This window comes from Gymnoscopelus braueri (genome assembly GCF_963280865.1).
Source record: "Gymnoscopelus braueri genome assembly, chromosome: 23".
Lineage (NCBI taxonomy): Eukaryota > Metazoa > Chordata > Actinopteri > Myctophiformes > Myctophidae > Gymnoscopelus > Gymnoscopelus braueri.
In genome coordinates this window covers 19,270,238-19,290,939 of record NC_137625.1, presented here as the reverse complement: position 1 = coordinate 19,290,939, position 20,702 = coordinate 19,270,238, and the positions used below count along the sequence as shown (strand labels likewise).

Genomic DNA, 20,702 nt, shown 5'->3' with positions numbered 1-20,702 from the left:
TCACATAGCGACGCATTGTTGTGAGCTTGTGGATCCAGCTATTTTCTGCGTTGGTCCAGAATAGGGGTTCATGTGGTCAATGGGCAAGCAGGACTGGGCAATATTAAATGGCCGCAACCCTTGTGTTGTGATTTGAGAATGATACAGTGCATTGAGTCACTGCAGACAGAGTGGCATACGTACAGACAACCTCCTTACATATTTCATAACTGAACTAAACAAGTAAGAGGTGCGCCGCGAACGCGGGAAGCGAACGCAGCTCGAAAATGTTGTGTATTTACGGACTTGTAATCCGTGTTATTTGACCGTGATGGGGAGAGCGTAGAGAGAAAGTCACGTGACTGCCTCCGCCTCGTATTGAAGTTAATGGGGGGGGGATATGGTTCTCCTATGCACAGAGTTTCAGAGTTCCTAGTCATCTATGCACGGAATTGCCGTTTGTCAATCCGTGCTATTTCACCGTGTTTGGGGGGCGATCTCTGAGATCTGTCAGCAGCCAATGAGAGCGTGAGTCACATGGGGGCGCGGCTGCACACATACTGCACACAGAGCCACACACAGACAGAGCCACACACACACAACCCGAGCACAGTTTCATAGTAAGGTCCACTTGGGCGGAGGCGCGCCTCCTTCCGCGTTCGCAATAACATTTAACTCTGTCCCACAGGGGGAATTTGTCTTCAACTCCATCCCATTAATTCCATAGTAATGGGATCACACAGAATAAGGCCAGTATTACTGTAGCACTTCCTGACATTTGAATCCGGGTGGAGTGGGTGGAGTGGGTGGGTGGATGAAAAATAGAGAGAGAGACAAAAAGTCCAAGCGGACTGAAGGAGAGACAGAAAGCTGAATAAAGATAAATACTTTTTATCTCTTCTTCTCTCTCTCTCCGTCTTTGTCTCTTTCTCTCGCTCTGGGATAATTTTGATGGACATTGACCATGTGGTCAATGTCTCAGAGCGAACAGCAAGAACAAAACAGAATGAAGCATATTCTTGGCTTATTAAATGATAATAAACTCACATAACAATAGAAAACTAATTGGGATCCTTTTCTTTTTCAATGTTGGAAAAACAAAGAGACAAGAGAGTTGACGCAGTGTTTGTGTCAGATTGGGTGGACTCTTGGAGACGCCTGAAGGACAGTGATGTCATCTTCACTGGAAGTCTTCCTCTGTTCCCAACATCTGTCATGAGTTAGATGTAAGCTTAAGTGAAACCACTCTTTATAGAGTGGTTTAGTCCACTCTGTCCACTCTGCTCTTTTTGTAAGACTCTTTACTGAGATGGACAGGAAAGCCTGATGACAGACAGCAAAGGGGAGATAAATGTACAGCAACACTAGCAACAGAGACAGGAATGTCTCAACCGCAAAGCAATTACTGGATACCAGTCAAAGCCACTGTAAGATACACACTTAAGACGTATGTGCATTATAATGTGCATTATGAATGTAAGTAAGTCCTGACATAAACCTCTCAAATAGCATTTGGAAGGAATTTAACTCAGTTAACTCTCTCGCTTTCTTTCCTTCCTTCTCATACAGGTACAGTATGTATTGTAGGCTAATGATTTTCAAGTTATTTACTTTGTTCTTGTTGGTCCTTGTGAGGTACTTACGTAACTTCCCCTACCCTAGGACATGACTGCATTACAAACAGCATATTATAGACACTATTAATTTTCACTGCTGTGGTAAATGTCACAATAATGAAATGTTTGTTTTATAACATTCAATATTGAAATCACACTGTGGTTTAATTTAGTTGTCACACTGTCGTTGAGACACATAAATATGAGTCACTCTCTCATCACACACACACACACACACACACACACACACACACACACACACACACACACACACACACACACACACACACACACACACACACACACACACACAGAGAGAAGTGTGTGCTGAAGTCATTCACCCGGCTATGACACAAATACAATCATGGCCTCATCAATGCAAGAGACGATAGCAAACACAGTGAAGAGAGTAACTCATTCAATTCATTAAGTACGATACAAGGGCCAGAGGTGTCCATTTGTGTATGAGACAGGATTCTTCTTAGAGACATCTCAAGGATGTCTTTCTGGGATGTTGGGAGATGCTGCCCAGAACAAGGGTCACCTTTTCAATAAAATAACTATACTGTTGGCAAGATAACTCTACTGTACAAAACGCCCTCCAACTGTCACTCGGCCTAATGTGCCAACCACAAATAGATGTCACAGACTCATAAAAACATGCAATACATTATCAACAGCTGTTCTTGTGATGTACCAGCTGAGTGAAGGTTCATACGTTCATTACCTCACTAATCAGATGAACCGCCTCTATGCAGTATGCACAGTTGCACACACATACATACAGTACGTACAACATACACCCAATTATTGTCTGTCAGAGGTGGTGAACTGTTGCGCTGCAACGTGTCGTGAAATTGTAGCTCAGCGATTATTGGTGCACGATACTACTGTATAAGCAACAAAACTCAGGCTTAAGTCTTTACTGTACATGTAGACTATATCCCTATTAAGTGACCTATGCAACTACAGTAAATAGTATTCAGTAAAGACAAAACAAACAAAAAACGGATAAAAGCAGCGTTTGGGTTTAAGCTGATGCTGTGCCTTATTGCACCATTCCATACATCTCTAGCACTGCAATCATCATGAAAGTAAGGGCATTTCACCTAAATCCGTACGCAGCTATGCACCCAGAGTGTCGTCAAGGCAGTACAGTACAAAACGTGCAATTATTAAAAACAGGGATATAATTAAATATGAGACGTTTACTAGTAGCTACGGTAGTAAATGGACCCAACTATGTTACTTACTATGAAATATATACAATGGTGGCCTTAGCTATGTTTCGCCCGTTTCAATTGAAATGGGCCCCGCCCTCAGGGGGGCCCCCGACTGAACGTCAGTCGCCCACCCTCGCACCGGGGCCCTCGCTCTCTCTCGCCCTGTCTCCCTCACTCGCTCCCACGCTGTTAAGTTACACCCATTTCCTGTTAATAATAACCTGGGTAAAATGTGGGGCATTGGGAGGTAAAGAGGAGACACTTTATTGTGAAGTGACGACAGGAAGGGGAGAGGTGTTGTTGCTGCGAAGAATATGGGGGCCCCACATTAGCTCTTGAAATGGCACCCCAGATCCTTAAGGCCGCCCCTGAATATATAGTAACATCTATGCCTTGATTCAGTGTCTCACAGTAGGACACAGTCCCAAATCAAACTAACCTAAAGCAAATACTATCTCCTATTTGATGAATGTGATTATATCATAATACAGGCTTCAGCTGAAAAATAACTTACTTACGTAAAACAATAACATTTCACAATAATATTTTTTCTGTCAATATGCCCTTCTTTAACATGATATATCACACACTTTGTGAAAAAAATGTCCCACGCACACAAATACACAATGTCAAGAGTTCTATCTTGGTACAGGTCAAAACAGTAAAAACTAAAATGCATTCCAAAGTGCATAAAGATCCCTATATATCTTTCATCTATATAGCCTTGGGCTTTGTCCTGTTGGAATAATAATGGATCGTTAAACAGTATCTAGGAAGCCTCGGTATGAAATGTATGATCCACATCAAGGTGAATGTGACCAAATAGAGTCATACATCTTAAGATACAAAAGGAAGAAGCCACTGGAGCAATTTTATACAGTTCAAGCCTTTTCTTTTACAAGAGGTTCGGGCCGCTATGCAGCCCTCACACCTACGTCACACTGCCAATCCAACCAATATGTCATGAGTCATAGTGTCGAGGGCTTTGTCAGAGTACTCGTTGTACCCCCTCTGTCTGTGTCCCTTTTGTGCCCATATATGAAGATTGCTGCTATCATCAGTTTCTATATGCCCATATATGGGCATGCCCCATATATGGTACGGACGTGGTCCGCCTGCCCGTCCCATAAGCCCATTTTAACATGACAATGTTTCGATGTTACTACATCCTCGTCAGGTCATGACGAAGATATAGTAACGTCAAAACGTTGTCATGTTTTTTTGCCTGCACCCTGTCAATAAAAAAAGGCTTCAACTGTCTGGGATTGCTCCAGTGCCTGACCATATGAAGTCTGAGATCTACATGGGAGCCATGGTGTTATTAGACCCTGTCTTATTGTTTAACAAGTCTAGCAAATAAAGGGAAATACATTATTTACATTTAGCAGTGTGTTTAACTGATTAACATTTGGAAAAAATGTCCATGTCGACTTTGTGAAAATATTTTCATTGGCTCCCCAACTGAAAACGGAATAGACAAGAGAAATTCATTCATTCAGGGAAGCTGAGGTACAGTATGTTATTTTACATGCCATTTTCATGAACTTTGGCTTAATTTGGGACTACAGGCAAAGGATGAAACAGTTGCACAACGCTGCTTTTGAAAATAAACCGTTTCTTTTCTCAGCTGATTAGAGACAAACAAAATGCTCCATCCTGGGCTGGCTATAATTGACAAGGGTCCCTGTGTCAAACGCAATCACGTTTGAGTCAACAAGGTGAAGGTCACAATCAAGGTCAAAATCGAGGAAATGCTCTATGGGTGGATTTTCATAGAAATTGGAAATGTTCTTAAGGCTGCCTGAAAAAATATTTGCCTTTTGGGTCAAAAAGGTCAACGGTCAAGGTCACAATCAACAAATGTAAAAAAGGATGCCCTCACCAGAACTCCTGGTGAGGGCAGGTGCCCTTTTTAAAGATCCCCTAAACTCAAAAATGTGTTTTTCTTATGATTATGTGTTACCATGACTAAACTAACTTGTCTCTGTGTGAAGTTTGTCACTGAGAGGTGACACATTTCTCTATTGAAGGGGGAGGGGTCTGTGAAGAATTTCACAAACATCTGAGATTCAAACATTTCCCAGGGAAGCTAGTTTGTTATTCTTTTGTATTTTTACATGTTGGATATATAATGTTATGCAAGAACATGGGTAACCTAAATAATAATAATAATAATAATAAATCTACACTCTCATAACATTTATGACAGCAAGCATGCACATAGCTGTCACATTAGCTGCTCATTTCACAGTGTGTGTGAGTGTGCGCGCGCGCATGTGTGTGTGTGCACTTGCTTGTGGGTTATATGCAGGGGGAGGAGGCTGAAACTTGACATTAAACTGTGTCTCGGGGCATAGTAACGACTGACACTGGCAGCAGGTCCAGCTGTGGCGCCGTAATCAAGAATGGGACGCCGCATCACAGGGAAGGGATTTCTCTAAAACTATATTTCCTTGGTTCCTCTCTCACATCAGTCCACAATCTCAGTCCACATTAAAACGCAAAAGATTCATATGGAGCTCCATTTAACCCATGATTTTGCTCTATAGGACTATTATACTGGTACACGCCACTATATTACCACACTGTATTTTGTCTATCACCTAATGTATGACATATCACTTGTGGCTGTTTTTCCTAAGGCGGTTCTGAACCACACAACGATCCACAGAGGTAGAAATGACCTCAGGGCTTCTAAGTGGCACACTGAACCAAGGGACATCACTCACTGAGCACATTTTCCTTGTTATTTGAACTGGTCTGGTGGCAGCCAGAGTTTTTAAGTACTTAACTTGACAGCTTGTTATCTCCCCCACAGTGTGTACATCCCTGGTGTACTGTTAACAGAAAGAGATACTAAAGGAACAACATTTAGGCTATATCAGTAAACAAACGTTCTACTGACAATAAGCACCACTAAGGACGTGTCATCTACATTATGATAAAAGTGTTGCTTTAAAAAGGTATGCATGTGTTGCTGATAGCCAAAGATGTCCTTTTTACCTCCCGAGCCTCGGGAATTAAACTCATGCACAGCGGTTATTACATGACAAAATCAAGTGACTGATAAGATTTCTAGCTGTTAAAGTTTTATTTTTGTTTCTTTTTTTGTGTGCCTGTACATTTTGACCTTGTTTTTTTCTTCTTGTTATATTTATTTATTTATACCAAGGGTAGGTACTGCATGCTGAGCATGAATGCTCTTTTTCACCAACGCCTTACAATATACTGTAAGATAAAATTTCATATAATCTTATATTGTACTGCTGCTGCTAGCACACTAGGAACACGCCACACCATTTCGCTGCTTATACCTGTATGAGTGAGTGACAACAAATAAACCCTCTTGATTCTTGTGATGCCTCAAACTGCCAGATATTAACTTTAATATGAACTTTGGCATGATGTATTCTGTACTATACAAATTAAAAAAGCTCATAGCAGCAGTACATCGGCAGGTACCTAAACTTTAGAGTACCATGTTTTCCTTTAGTCATTAACCATCGTGTCTGGGCAGCAGTTCTTCAGGCTAAACTTAGACTTGACTTCACTCTGCTTCCCTATGAACAACATTCCCTCCGTGCCTCAAGGAGGAAAATCAGGGTGTGGACATAACTTGGGCTCCTGGGTGATCTGTGTTTATGTACGTGCAACCATGATCTCAATAGGTTGTGTCCAAAGCAGTCATAGACGTATCATCACACAGTGACAGTACCCATGACCACCACCACATTCCTCCATACGGTCTAAATAAAATCATAAATGCCTTGAAAATAACCTGTATGCCTTGTCGAACGACGAATAGCGAAAATCGTTGATCTACAAGTGAGCTGAAATTGGCAACCCACCTGAAAATGCCTTTTCTGTTAAAGAGCGGGAGTGACGGGGACACCCCTGTTACAAAACAAACACTCTATAGCAATGATTAAGCTTTTCACCAAAAGCTTTTTGTTTTAACAAAACAATATCACTTACACTACCTTTAAGTACTTCGTGTTACACTGGACCGGTGAACCACCCCTATCCAAATCCTCTGTAATCACAGAGCACATAGCCAACAAAGCCATAGAGAGCACAGTACACACACAGTATACAGTATAAAATGACGTGTATAGTCTACTGTACGTGGAACATCTTGCACTGTCTTATATTTATATTTCCCTCCCCTCCAGTCTACCACCAACCCTAACATTAGTTAGTCCATTGCTTAGGTTTAAGTTAGTTCATCCATGTGTGTTTTACTCCCAAGCTGCCAAGCACAAAAATCAAACAAACTTAAAAAATGTGACTTTAAATTGTGAGTCAGTCTGGTAATTCTAATTTTAGTGATTTTCTGTTTTTACAGAGCAATGTTCCATAACTCTGGGTCCAGTGAAACACCAGTTCAAAAGCACAAACTGTGGGCCGGGGTCCATTGGTGGGGCTTGAGGATATTGCCAGTGGACCCCCAAATAATTGGCAAAACACAAAAGATTTTAATAACCCTAGAGGACTTTGGCCGCTATGCGGCCCTCACACCTATGTCGCACCGCCAATCCGACTGATATGCCTATATATGGAGATCTCTGTATCTGTCAGTCCTTGTCCCCTTTATGCCCATATATAGAGATCCCTGACATCATCAGTATATGCCCATATATGGGCATGCCCCCTTTTTTGCCCATATACTGTATGGAGCCGAGTGATTTGTTTGCGCCTGATGCCATGGCGACACATTGAGGTTAGACAACACACTCCATATTTGGGCGTAGCTGCAGTTGGAACTCCTTATATGGTTATGGCTGAGTCACGGTAACATGAGCGTGACATTAGAGGTCCGCCGGCCGGCCAGCCCTCCCTTAAGCCAATTTTAATATAGGATTGTGAGATGTCCTGACATCTGTGTTGACATCAACTACTAGTGAAACTCAAACTCAACACTGAAGTCTCTAATGCTACGTCAATAGATTTCCGTCCTCGTACCACTGGTGTGGAGATAGATTTCTGTCTCTTCTTGGTAGGCCTAATGAAAGGTTGTAATGTCAAGCATTGCAAATGGGTTTTTTAAATAAAAGCTTATCCAAGTTATCATCAATATACCATAGTTGTGAAGTTTTTCATTCAAAGTGAACAAGCAATTAAAGAGCTGATGAAGCAATCAGTTGTTTTGTTTTTTTAAAGGGACACAGATGAGGTAATAGATTGTTTGTGTGTGTGTGTGGGGGGGTGTACTCTAGCAAGTTGTACACAAACAAAAGAGCCCATTGGAGTGCGTGCGTGCGTGCGTGCGCGTGTGAGTTTGTCTGCACGCACGTGCCAAAGGGGTTGGGGGGAGGGACCGCCCACATAACTACAAACGTTGGCATGACTGGATGCAAACAATCCCATCACTATGACGACGGGGCCCTGGCTTTGTGTGAGGCCTCACACAGATGACTACACTGATTGGCTGGCATGGTCAGAAGAAGAGAAACAACCAAACAGACTGCAACAATTAAGGAGCGGACTGCACTTTACTGTCACTTCCTCTTTGTCCCCTGCTGGGACTGATGTGTCAACAGGGACACAGCAGGGGGTGCTAGTATGGGGTTTCTCAATATGAGCATTATGGACTCTTAGTGATTGCTAAGTGGGCTCTGTTTAGTTACTGATATTGTTAAGTTATTGTAATGTTATCTATTTTACTGTTACTGTAGATTAAGCTTCGGGTTATTGTATTCTTTCAATAAGCTAGTTTATAGGTTATTGTAGTAATAATGTTTTAGTTACGTTTAGGTTAGTGTTAGTTAATGTGTTATTGTAATATTTTTGTGTGAGTTTAGGTTACTTAAAGGTAGGGTAAGTGATATTTTTGGGTTAAAACAAAAAGTATTTTGTTAAAAGGTTAAAGCACTATATTCTGATAGTAATCATTGCTATAGAGTGTTTGTTCAGTAACAGGAGTCTCCCCGTCTCTCCAGCTCTTTAATAAACAGAAAATAAATTTTCTGGTAGGTGTCAAAATCTCAGCCAATCAGGAGAAAGTACCCATTTTTAAGCTTCATTTTTATTGTGTTCCAGTTCCAATTTTGCCTGCTCATTTCTTAGTGTCATCACTTCCAATTTCACTTGTTTAATCTATATCCTGATTGATTTCTCTATCCTGATTGGATAAAATTGGAAATGAAACTGAAACTGAAACAAAAATGCATTTTCTGTTTTATAAAGAGCTGGAGAGACATGGAGACTCTTTATATGGACAGGACACTCTATAGTAACGAGCACTATCAGAACATAGACCCATTTTGCAATTATTTGAATAATTGCAAATCACTTACCCTACCTTTAACTTTAGGGTAATCTATGTGTTATTGTAATATTGTTTAATTAAGGTTATTGTCATTTAGTTTTGTTCAGTTTAGTCTTTGGCTGGTGCTCTTGTCCAGAGCAACTTAATCTGATTCCGCCAGTCGCCAGAAGCACAGTCAAGGACTTCCTTTACAGTGGCAGGGATCAAACATATAATCAGTAGTTTCTCCTTGTGCTCTGGAACGTTTACTTTAGATTACCTCCCAAAAGGAGATATTTGTCCTGGACTTACGACACCGACCGCAATGTACCAAAAAATAACTCAGAACACATCGCAGCCTTTATAGGGGTCACGAAGGTGCATATAAAAATGCATAGCCTTATATACAGACTATACCACATACCATGAACACCACATGAAAAATCAATAAGTATTATTACTGCTTGCTTGCCCAAGGACAAAAAGATGAATGTTTTCCAGTCACAAGTTGAGAAAGGCTGCATAGTTGAGACTATACAAACACACCTCAGGCCCAGCATCTTTTGTAACTCATGTAAAAAGCAAAGTTTACCTTGTTCCATGTTAATACTGTGCATTCCACCAACGATTATGTTAGTTTATAGGGCTCTTGAAATTATCTCCAAAAGGCCCTATAGTGTTATTCTTGTCTACCCGGCCCAGTAAAAGAGAATATCTTTAACTTAGAGTAAAACAACTCTCAGCAGAATGTTTTGTTTTATATAGAGTTAATATTTGTTAATATTTGTTTCAGTGACTGATGCCCTAATGATGGATGGCCTTATAGTAGTGTGTTTTTAAAATAAAACTAAATAAATAAATAGCTTTTATTCACTTTCTAATAAAAAGTCAATTTGAATTTGACCAAATTACTACAGCATACAGGAAAATATCTATTTTACATCTATCAGGAGCAGTAATCAGAACTTTATTGTCACATCACACGTTTACAGGTGTAAACACAGCTGTCACATAAGGAGCAGTACTCTATCTTCAACAACACACTAGTTCCATCCATGCCCTTCCATGAAAAATAAACAAAAAATGTTTGTGTAGACAAAAATGTCTTTCCACCTGACACAGTGAAAGGATAGATAGTGCATTGTACATTTAAAAAATAACAGCCTGCAGTCTACTATGGTCTTTTTTTCCCGTTCATAGACCAGCCCATAGGAGCAGATCGGCCTTTGAAATAGCCAAGAAAAATGCCAGCAAGAGCGGGCATTTCAAACTTGAAGAAGTGAAAATGTCAACATTCTACCTCAAGCCTCGCCCGAGGAGGGTGTGACATTTTCATTTGTTCTGTTATGAGCATCGTGCATGTGCTGTTCCATGGACGCAGGTTCAGGCAGCAATCAGTGGATCAGTGGTTGGGAGAGAACATCGCTCTGTGATGCTCTGGGTGAAGGGAGTTTGAGGCGTCTTGTGACCTTTGTCATATGTCATATACAATGCAGTTGTCATGTCTCTACTCGGTATGCGCTTAAGTTGAGACCTGAAGCCGATTCTACATGTCTCCTAAATCTCAACAGTTTTCTGAAAATGTATGTTTCTATATCAGTGGTGCTCAATCTTTTTCATGCCAAGAACCCCCAAAATTATATGTATTTGGCCGCGGACCCCCATCAAAATATGTTGTTCCAGGGACCCCCAGAAGCAAAGATTTGAGTAAAAAATGTTCGCTTTAAAAATATATATATTCAAAGATTTGCACACATTTTCAAAAATAGCAGATCTACAAGCTCGTAGCGCGGCACTCGGTGCCGCGCTATGAGCTTGTAGATCTGCTATTTTTGAATAGCCCAAAGTGTAAAATAATGCTTTTTAGCTCAAATCTAAAAATGACACAGTTCCAGGTCTTAATGTGTTAACTGAACTGTGACAGGTCGGAAAGAGCCCTGCCACAGTGGGCACAAGAAGATAACACTATTTGTGGACAGACTGAGACTGGCTCTTCTATTTAATACAGGGCCCTAATAAAACTTTAAGACACAACTTAAGACTGTGTCAAACTGTCTTTGGACTGACTGGCCAGGAATCAAAGGAAGAATAATAATGACTAAGGACTCCCTTTGCGTTTTGTTTTTCTTTCTGAACAATGCTTCACTGTGTCATCTATCTAATGGAGACTTTGTATTTCTAGTGCTGCGTTCACACTGGCAGCGACAAAGCAACAAGGCTACAAAAGTCCTTTTCAATGGAAGCCGGCGACATGAAGCCACAAAGTGACGCCCGACACTTGTCGCTGTGTGACGGCTGTTACGCGCTACAAAAATAAGTTGAGCTGGCTTCAACTCCGATGACGCAGTGCAGTGTCAATCAATCATACCACTGCTGTCGGGCAGAAACCTCTTATCTCCATATTTGAACTTTTTGTGTTTTTTTTGTAAATGAATGACCTACCTATACTTGATCATACTACAGCGTCACACACAAAAGGATCAAAAGTAGCAGATCCACAAGCACGAAACGCGGCGCGACTTTTGAGCTTGTTCATCCGTTACTTTTGCTATTTTATTTTTTTTAATCATGAAAAGTAAAACGTTTTGGACATATGAGGTTTCCACCCCAAAGCGACAATATGTTTTTTTGTTTCACCATTTCCACTCCCCTCATCTCTCCCCACAATTACCGTTTCATTCTGTAAACTGATGAAAAACTAATTCCTGGCATTAACCAGTTCACTGTGCCATTTAACCCATTACATTTTTCATTTACGCAGAGAGGCTTGAGCAAAACAGTGTGGCTGACCACACTTGGATGTTTTGTAGATTTTTATCACAGCGGAATGCAGTATAAGATAGACGTTTATTACATGAGCCCACGGGAGAAGAATATTAATCAACCAAGTCGGCGGTCAAGTACATCTAACATAGTTATATACAAATATAAGAGGGGAGCTTGTGTCAAAGGATCAAGCTGTACTCAAAACTATTTTTACCAGGCCTGCATGCCATGGCGTCTTGATTCTATAATATTCAGATTGTCAGAACATAATCATAAGGCCAAGGCTGAAAAACATGATAACAAGACAGTAGGGCGTTACCTAACAATGAGATTAAGAAACGATTACTCCACACTAACTTTAATTTCGGGCTACATACTGTACAGGAGAACTGATTTCTCTCAAACTGGAAATCCGTTTGCAAAGAAGCCTGATAAAAAGAACGTGAGCCCAAAACAGGCAACATATGGTAGTTACAGTACACAGGAAGTCAAGAACCATAATGAGCCACATAAAATTAACACATTAAAATACATCAAAAGAACCATGTACAGCCGGGGCGCCTGATGGAGGGGAAAGGAACTGGTTGGAATAACGTGTTCCTTCCACGCGCTACATCCTACCGGGGAAACCCCCCCCCTGTCAGGTGATAAGAAGCGGCCTGCTCACTCCTCATGCATTGAAGGAAGCATGAGCTCAGTTCGGGGCTCTCCCCAGGCTGGCAGAGGGAGAGTAGCGCACGGCCCAGGATTACAAGCTTAGGCATTGGCACTGGGTGAAAAATGGGTTACAAAATCGTTTGATAAAAAATTTGATTTAGAAAAAAAAAGAACCATGTAGACTTGCATTAAATGACTGCGAAGTGGAGGCATGTGGTGCAGAGGTGCTGTTCTTGTTGAGGAGGTAACAGCTCTTCTACCCTCAGCTCACAGGAGACTATAGAGTTTAGATCAACATACTATATGGCAGATGTATAAAACCTCCCAACTACCTTCATAACCTCTCAACCCCACTACCTTTGCACTGCACCTCTCATTCCTCAGCCACTACACTAATGCCTGATCTGTACTTTGATGCACGTGTAAAATAAATATCCGACATACAAGCTCACAATGTGTCGCAACGCGATGCGTTATGAGCTTGTAGATCGGCTACTATAGTATGAATCAGGCTTAAGCATAGTGGCCTGATGCTGCTGCAGGCTAGGCTTACCAAAGGCAGAAATAAGCTGAATAGAAAAGCTCTAAGGACTAATTAAACTGAGCAGGTTTCCATTTGCACAGGGCAGGCCTCGTCTAACAGAGTCAGAGGAAACCATGTTAGAAGAACCATTTGAGGTTTCATCCAACACAAACAAGAAAACTGCCCTATAATTACACAAACCATGAAAACAACAGCGTTTTAGATCCTACTGTATATATGTAACATAATATAGCATTTGATAGGTACGTGTATGCAAAGCACACTACAATACAATGAAGAAGATTGTGGAAAGGTGGAGCATGTGGAAAGTAGGGCTTTCACCAACTAGTCGACTAGTCGACTAGTATAACCACTAGTCGACTTTGTTGGTACTAGTCGAATAGTTGAAAAGAAAAAAGAAAAAAGAAACGCCTTTTTTTTTTTTTTATTAATGCCATAGTAATGGCCCATCTTACTATTATTATTATCCTCCTGACTTTATTTTTTATCAAAAGGGGGCAATAAAAGCCTATTATTGGGCAATGGGGATCCTTGGAGACGCTGCTGTGGTGAGGGGGCAATAAAAGCCTATTATTGGGCAATGGGGATCCTTGGAGACGCTGCTGTGGTGCTGTGCTGCTGTGCCAGAAGCGCTTCCCTTAAAAACACCATAAAAATAAGGGCAGGAGGATAATAATAATAGTAATATAGTAGTAGGATGGCATTAAAACAATGCCCCCACCCCCTAAAAAAAAACAAAAAAAACATTATTTTTTTAATGTAAATTTCGACTAGTCGAATGAGTCGACTAGTAAACATCATTAGTTGTGAATGCCCTAGTGGAAAGAGAACTGCTCACCATGGCATGTTATTGCCATGCTCTATAAAAAAAAGAAAAGAAAGTAGAGCGCAAAGTCGTAAATGCACATGAAATATTAATTACATTGTGCACAAACATAGCCTACATATGTACTGTATAACGCAACTCGTACAGAAAAATGGCAACAGCACTGGCATGACAAGCTTCGACTAACAAATCTGTGTGCCATGCTTTGCCCATTGAGCTGCTGTACAGGAAACGGGAACCCCTAGTTCTGGCAGTGTTAACCTCATTCTTCACCCATTGAGCAACATGGGGCACAGAACCGCTAATCTTGGCATCATTAAAGCTATTATCTACATTGCCAGAACTTACTCCATGACCACAGTTTGTTACCAAGCTGTTAACTACTTGCACTTTGGCCTAAATGTAAAAAAATAATAGTTCCTTGGACCAACACAAGACAAAAACAATCAAGCCTATTCTACATTCTGTCGCTGTCGCACGACAGTGTCACACTGTCACTCACCGACGACAACTGATATTCAGGCTAACATTTGTGTCAACTTTTGAATGGCTTTGAAGAATTACATTTTCCACTGTCCTACACTTGACACTTGCCCTATCGAGGGTGGCCAAGCAAATTATATTCCCCTGACTGGCAAGCAGCCAGTGTAGCCCGCTGCAGTCTCAAAAGTTAGAAGTAATCAGCTTGCCTTTAAGCTTTTAACCCTGTAAGACTCTGGGCTTAAAGCTGGCCATGAGCGGTGGGGAGACACTATTTACACATCCAAATGACATCAAATGTTTTTCACCGCTGCAGTGAGGGTCTCGGTACAATAAATCACGGGTCATTAAACGGGTGCCATCTGATCAGACCGTCCTTAGATCATACACAACTGGGAATATCTGAGCTATATAGGTCCACACATAGTGGAATATGATAGCTGGGCCTAAGAGTCCAGGCAGGTTGTTTGCTAAACCCAATGCAGTATAGAACTGAACTTTAAATTGCTGCCAACTTGGAGGACAACTAGGCTACTTTATGTCATATTTTGGAGGGATTAACAGTAATCAGGTCTGTTTTGATATGGGTAAACAAATCAGTTTTGTAGTGGCAGTGTTACTGAGGCCAGATGGACTAAACTGCTATGGCTTATATACAGTGGCAGATGGGTGGGAGGCTTGCTCGCTGATGGGACGCATTTTACACTAGTGGTTAATAGCTGAAATGTTGCTTATTAAATCTCTATCGAGCAAGTGAAGACAGTGTGCGGGCGTCTGTCTCTGGTTCCTTAAAGTACACTAGTGGTTAATAGAAGAGGTAATAGATTATTGAAGGAAAAATAACATCGAAGTGTAGGCTAACAGTAGACAAGCTTCAATTCTCATCACCAACATTACAAGGAACCAGCAGGGTCATTATTTTACTTTTTTGATGACATATCGATGTATTGGCAATTATGTAGCCGATGTGTCCTTATTTGTTACCTTTTAAAATGTTCACAAATAGCAGATCTACAAGCTTGTGATGCAACTCGTTGTGAGCTTGCGGAGCTTGCAACACATTGTGAGCTTGTAAAGATTCTAATCAATTTGTTGTCAATTTGATTAGTAAATGTTGCCCTTTAAAAAAAAGAAATCTGTCAAATAATCGGTGATTGGTCGTGTAGGGCTCTACAAAATGGGGATCGTCATCGGACCCGTCACTGTCAGACACAGACCAAACATCTGGCATCTGGCCTTCATTGGTCACAGCCCAAATGATCCTCCTACACTTATGATCCCATAAAGACTAAAGAAAAGGAAAGATGGGGAGAGAAGAAGACAGGATTGTCTCCCATAGCTAATCAATTTAAAGTAGTTCACCCAAATAATGACTTATTTTCTATCAATTGCACACCCCATGAAGCCTTGAATCCATGGATTTATTTTTGTTTTAGTCGCATTCCTAAGCCAATAATTTGATTCCGTCTCCTACAGGCTAATGTATCCGGTAAGAGACACAAAGTAGATTCTTTGTGTCTCCTACCGGAAATACACCCGGTCATCAAATTATTGGCTTAGGAATGACACAAAAACAAAAATAAATCCATGAATTCAAGGCTTCATGGGGTGTGCAATTGATAGAAAATAAGTCATTTTTTGGGTGAATTCCTCCTTTAAACTGAGGGAAAAGACAAGAGGAAGATTGTGGGTGATCAGGCCCAGGGTGATTCAGTGAGAGGAGGAGGAGGGTGAGTTTGTTGTGGAATATGATAGTGGGCCTTGGTGGCTCAGTGAGTAAGAGCGCATAACAGTACAGTACCACATAAATATGGCTATGGTACTTTCTGAAGGGTGACTCAGGTTCGAATCATCAGACCTGATGCACCTTGCTACATGTTGTCCACCCTCTCTCTCCTGCTTTACCCGTCTCTCTGTTCACTATCCAATCGAAATAAAACAGTAAAAAAAAAAGAAAAATACAATAAAACAGATGACAGAGTGAATGATTCAAGGCTCCCTGGGTCTCCAAGTACCCAAAGTACTCAAATAATCTGTTTTCAACAGACCCACAATAATCCTGGCGGTCCCCATTTTGGACATGTCAATAGATAAGACGAGATTTTTCGAATTCTCAGTTGGCACAATGGTAAAGAGCCTGCCCACCACCGCAGATGTTGTGGGTTCGAATCCACAGTGGTGCATCGGGCTTTGTTGAGCGTCTACTACAGCAGTGGTTTTCAACCAGTGGTCCGGGGACCACCAGTGGTCCTTGAGGGAGTAGCAGGGGGTCCCACCAGCGAAATTAGTTAACATAAGCGTCACAATCATTTTAACCGCTTAGCTTTGGCTATTCAAAAATAGCAGATATACAAGCTCATAGCGCGGCACCGAGTGCCGCGCTATGAGCTTGTAGATCTGCTAATTTTGAAAAACCTTGAAAAAGTGTGGATATCTTTGAATATTTATATTTTTTTAAAGCAAAAATTAACTGATATCTTTGCTTTTGGCGGCCCCTGGCACAAAACATTTTCAAGTGGTGGTCCGCAGCCAAATGTATAACAATTTAGGGGTCCTTGGCATGAAAAAGGTTGAGAACCACTGTACTACAGGAACACAGTTGGTCCGTGTTCGGGGGGAGGGAAGCCGGGCGTCGAGGGTGATAATTGTCACCGCACGTAATCCTACGGGCTGGGGCGGCACCTGTCAGCGGGGAGTGTTGGGCGGGAAGAGTAGCATGAAGGCTCTACGTCCTCCCGGGGGGGCTCTCTCACTGGTGGGTGAGTCAGTAAGATACAACAGCAGTGACTGACAACACAGAAATGTGTGTGGTGTGGGGAGGAATCAATTGGCATAACGATTGGGGAGAAAAAGGGGTAAAAAAAAAACGAAGAAAAAACTACGTTTCTTCAACAAAAATAAATAAATCTTTCATAAAATGTCTTAATGTCATTTAGGCTATGATCCATCTCATTGTTAGCAACAGGCTCCCTTGCACATGCACTGTAGTTCATAAGTCTTGACTTATTTTCACTCTAGCTGTACTGTATGACTCAGTCTCTAACGCATCACTTCACAAACACCACATCATAGCGGTTACAGTCTAACTGTACTGTATGATTCACAACTCAACTCATCACTTCACAAACACCACATCACAGAAGTTTACGGTCAGGCAAATTATTCATCTTTACCAGTTAGTACTTTGGAAATCTGCTCAAGTACATGATTACTTCCTGTCTTGTCACTGATTATTTCCATTTCCAATTTGACAGGGACAAATCTTAACAAGCAACAGAGGCAATTTTGCCATAATATAAACCAGAAGTATACAAATCAGTTAAAATGTGTCTAATTTATTTATTTCCATTTACTTAACAAAACATGAAACGATCACTGGAAATGATAATCAGTCATTTCCAGTGTTGGTTTAATCGGATTAAAGGAGTAATTCACCCAAAAAATTACTTATTTTCTATCAATTACACACCCCATGAAGCGTTGAATTGAATCTTTTTGTCGCAAAAACCGAGCCAAACTGAGCCAATCATTTGATGACCGATGGAAAGATGTTAATTTCTCCGGTAGGGAGTCTCCTACTGTGTAATTGATAGAAAATAAGTCATTTTGGGGGTGAACTACCCCTTTAAAACTGGGACTGCAGCTGCATATGAGACATAAACAGTTGAGGACAGTGCAGGCCCCCTGTGAGAAAACTGCAACTATTGAGCAATCTGTGATGTCTACACTAGTGGTTCTCAAAGTGAGCCCGGGGACCTTGAGGGGTTTTCCAGGGGGTCCCCAGTTAAATGGTTGATATTTAAGAACCAAATGGACTTTAATAGTACATACCAAACTGGGGGTCCTTGAAATGAAAAAGTTTGAGAACCACTGTGTTGTCAACACAACTCTCTCTACCCCCCCCCCCCCCCCCAAGTAGGCTACGAAATAACGGTTCCCATTCACAGTGGTGTAAAGTAAGTACATTTACTCAAGTACTGCACTTAAGAAATTGTTTGAGGTACTTTTACTTTACTGGAGTACTTCCAATGTTCAATACTTTTACTTCTACTCCACTACATTCCAGAGGCAAATATTGTACTTTTACTCCAATACAATTATTTGAAAACTTATAGTATACTAGTTACTTTGTAGATTTTGATCATTATAAAACATACATAACATTACCCACTTCAGCCCTATACATTTCGGCCAATTCTAAATAGCCAATCTACAAGCAAGTGTTGCATCTTGACGTATTGTGAGCTTGTAGATCTGCTATTTTCAAAAGATTTTTTATACATTTTATGCATTTGAAAACTTGTGAAATGGGACATTCTGCATAGTGAGTACTTTCACTTTTGGTACTTTAACTCATTCAGTGCCAAAAATATTTCTGGCTATATCACCCCTGTGCCAAGGCCAAAAATACATTGTAAAAAAAAAGTGCTTTGGAGCCGAGATACAGCCTTTTCAGTTAAAAAGTTAAACAAGAAGTGAATGGAGCAGCAAATCTTCAAATCATCATATCTTGGGTTCTGAACCTTTTTTTTCAAAAAAAAAAAAAAAAAAAAAAAAGTTTTTTTTTTTTTTTTTTTTTTTTTTTTCCATGACGTCTCAGACGTCATTGGCACTCTGGGCTTATGAAAAACGTGACGTCTGCGACGTCATTGGCACTCAATGAGTTAAGTACATTTTGATACCAATACTTTTGTACTTTTACTCAAGTAAATGCTGAATTCGAGACTTTTACCTGCAACAGAGCATTTCTACATTGCAGTATAATACCGATACTTTTACTTAAGTAAAACATTGGAGTACGTACGGTACTTCTATTCCACCACTGCTGCTTGCTGCCAAACGTCCACAGCTGACTGACGCATTTAACTTAGTGATCCATACATACAGTCAGTGCAGCCGGTGAGGCTCAGTGGTGGAAAGTAACGAAGTACATTTACTTAAGTACTGTACTTAAGTACAATTTTGAGGTATTTGTACTTTACTTGAGTATTTCCAATTTCCAATACTTTTACTTCTATACCACTACATCTCAGAGGCAAATATTGTACTTTTACTCCACTACAATTATTTGAAAACTTTAGTTACTAGTTACTTTTCAGATATAAACTATGATATAATGAAACATACATTAACCACTTTAGCTCTATTTTATACATAGGCTATTTGAAAATAGCAGATCTACAAGCTCACAACGCGTCGCGACGCGTTGTGAGCTTGTAGATCGGCTATTTTCAAATATTTAGTACTTTTACTTTTGGTACTTTAAGTACATTTTGATGCCAATACTTTTGTACTTTTACTCAAGTAATTTTTATATTTTGTACTTTTACTTGTAACAGAGTATTTTTATATTGCAGTATTGGTACTTTTACTTAAGTAAAGAATTTGAGTACTTTTTCCACCACTGGTGAGGCTACAGTATAATTTCACTGCATTAAACCCCTCTGTACTGTACCTCTGTGCTGAAGGAAGCCCTCAGTGCTGCTGTCCCAGCCCAGGCTCGGTCTCTGTCGCAGTCTTCTCTGGAATCCGTCCTGGAATCAATTCCAAATCAAACACTTTGGCGAGCATGTTAAGGTGGGCCACTAGTATTTTTGCGTTTTTTTTTGTTATAATTGGCCTGAATCATCAGCCTCGTCCTCCTCCTGCTCCTCCTTCCCCCGGCGATCAAAGTTTGCGGTGCGTTGCGGCGGGATCGCACATTCATTCACGCGTGTTGTTAAACACGCAGGGTGGTCACTGGACATCCGACATGGGGAGCACACACATCCACATGATATGAATGCTGCTCCGTGCTGCTCCGTACGGTCGTAGCGTATTGGTTCTCCTCCTCTCTCACATCATCATCATCATCATCACACACACACGCACACACACTTAAACACACACACACAGACACACACACACACACACAGAGACACAGAGACACACACACACACAGCTCCCTGCCTTGTAAATTACACTGGAACAGAACTGGGACACCGCAAGGCATTATGGACCGGTTAAAGCTGCAATGCACTGGCCGCTAGCAGCAGCAGCACTCACACAGTGACAGAGCTGCGGACACATGACATTAAAGCCACTCACTCAGGCTGTGACATGCATGATTTGATGCCTCATGGTGACATTAGTGCAGTGGTGGACAGTAACACTACGTTTACTTGACTAATAGTAGCCTACTTGCAGTACGTAAATGTTTTTAGTATTCTATACTTTACTAACTAGTATTTTTTATTATTGTTATTGAATACACTTTCACAGGCACTCCACTACATTTCAAGAGTGTGAGCTTGTAGCTATTTTCACTATCCTACATGTCCTATCCTATTCCTATCCTATCCTATCCTACATATAATTAAACAAA

General features: G+C 40.9%; 1 protein-coding gene across 1 annotated transcript in view; it reads right to left on the bottom strand.

Moving 5' to 3' along the window:
- Window positions 1–20,161, bottom strand: part of rassf8b (Ras association domain family member 8b) — a 45,964-nt gene extending 25,803 nt beyond the window's left edge. Inside the window, exon 1 of the mRNA XM_080420768.1 lies at window positions 19,794–20,161. The gene's annotated coding sequence lies outside the window, so the exon portion shown is untranslated. The remainder of the gene's footprint in view (window positions 1–19,793) is intronic.
- Window positions 20,162–20,702: the final 541 nt, after the last annotated feature.